Source organism: Nerophis ophidion, linkage group LG16 (assembly GCF_033978795.1).
Source record: "Nerophis ophidion isolate RoL-2023_Sa linkage group LG16, RoL_Noph_v1.0, whole genome shotgun sequence".
Taxonomy (NCBI): Eukaryota; Metazoa; Chordata; class Actinopteri; order Syngnathiformes; family Syngnathidae; genus Nerophis; species Nerophis ophidion.
Window position 1 is genome coordinate 25,128,381 of NC_084626.1, and position 1,317 is coordinate 25,129,697.

At 48.8% G+C, this 1,317-nt stretch overlaps 1 long non-coding RNA gene across 1 annotated transcript; it reads left to right on the forward strand.

Moving 5' to 3' along the window:
* Positions 1-268: 268 nt before the first annotated feature.
* LOC133535670 (uncharacterized) lies at positions 269-1,013 on the forward strand. Its single transcript, XR_009802284.1, has 2 exons — positions 269-606; positions 701-1,013. It is a non-coding gene; the product is annotated as an uncharacterized LOC133535670 (long non-coding RNA).
* Positions 1,014-1,317: the final 304 nt, after the last annotated feature.

The window sequence follows — 1,317 nt, forward strand, 5'->3', positions numbered from 1 at the left end:
TAAGGTGAAACTTAAATGCTTCTACTGAGGTGGCATCTCGAACTGTTACCGGGAGGGCATTCCAGAGTACTGGAGCCCGAACGGAAAACGCTCTATAGCCCGCAGACTTTTTTTGGGCCTTGGGAATCACTAATAAGCCGTAGTCCTTAAACGCAGATTTCTTGCCGGGACATATGGTACAATACAATCGGCAAGATAGGATGGAGCTAGACCGTGTAGTATTTTATACGTAAGTAGTAAAACCTTAAAGTCACATCTTAAGTGCACAGGAAGCCAGTGCAGGCGTAATGTGATCAAACTTTTAATGTGATCGAGGGCGAGTTTCTTTTTTTTTTTTTTTTTATAAATAAAGTCATGGCGCGGAGTCGAAGCCTCGTTTCCTCTGCGGCTGGATCTGCGGACGCCTCCTCTGACAGCGCGCCATAGCGTTCCTCCATTGACATCATGCTCAGACACGTCCCCACTTGTGCTGAGCGCAGCACGCCCACGCAGAAACGAGCCTGCACACAATCAGGAATCAAAACACCTGGACTTGACGAGAGGGAGCGACATAAAAGACCAGTGAAGCCGAGAGACCTTCGCCAGAACGTAGCCAATCTCCCTTCAGTAAGCATCCCGTCCGGCACCACTCCCTTGTTCTTTGCTCGCCTTCTTGTGCTCTTCCTCTGTCCCGACTTGATGTCTTTTGTGTTTCCCACAGTGTTTTCTGTGATCGTGTCCTGCCTCACGACCTCCTCCTGGATCTTTGCTTGCCCTCCCCGATCCTGGACCCCCGCTTGGAACCGGAAATCGTTGCCTCTCTCCAGCCCCCGACCGCTTGGCTCACTGTTGACTGCCTCTTTGCCTTCCCCCTTGGATTTGACGAAAGATACATCCAACACGCAAAGACAACACCCTCTGGTAAATTCCACATTGTTATTTCCACACATCGTCCGCATTCATTCTCCAGTAGTAGCATCCACACCCCACACATTCATCAAAGGTTTTAATAAACCTTCTAAAACCGCAGTTCAGTCCTGGTGTTGCCTCCTTCCCTTTGCCCATATACAACAATTAATCTATCGTTCACAATCATTATGAAAGACATGACGACAGTTGGATTTTTAAAAAAATGCATTCTAAGATTTAAATAAATGTCCGCTTAGAGCAGGGGTCTCAGACTCAATTTACCTGGGGGCATACTTGCCAACCCTCCCGGATATTCCAGGAGACTCCGGAAATTCAGCGCCTCTCCCGAAAAACCTCCCGGGACAATTTTTTCCCCGAAAATATACCGAAATTCAGGCGGAGCTGGAGGCCACGCCCCCTCCAGCTCCA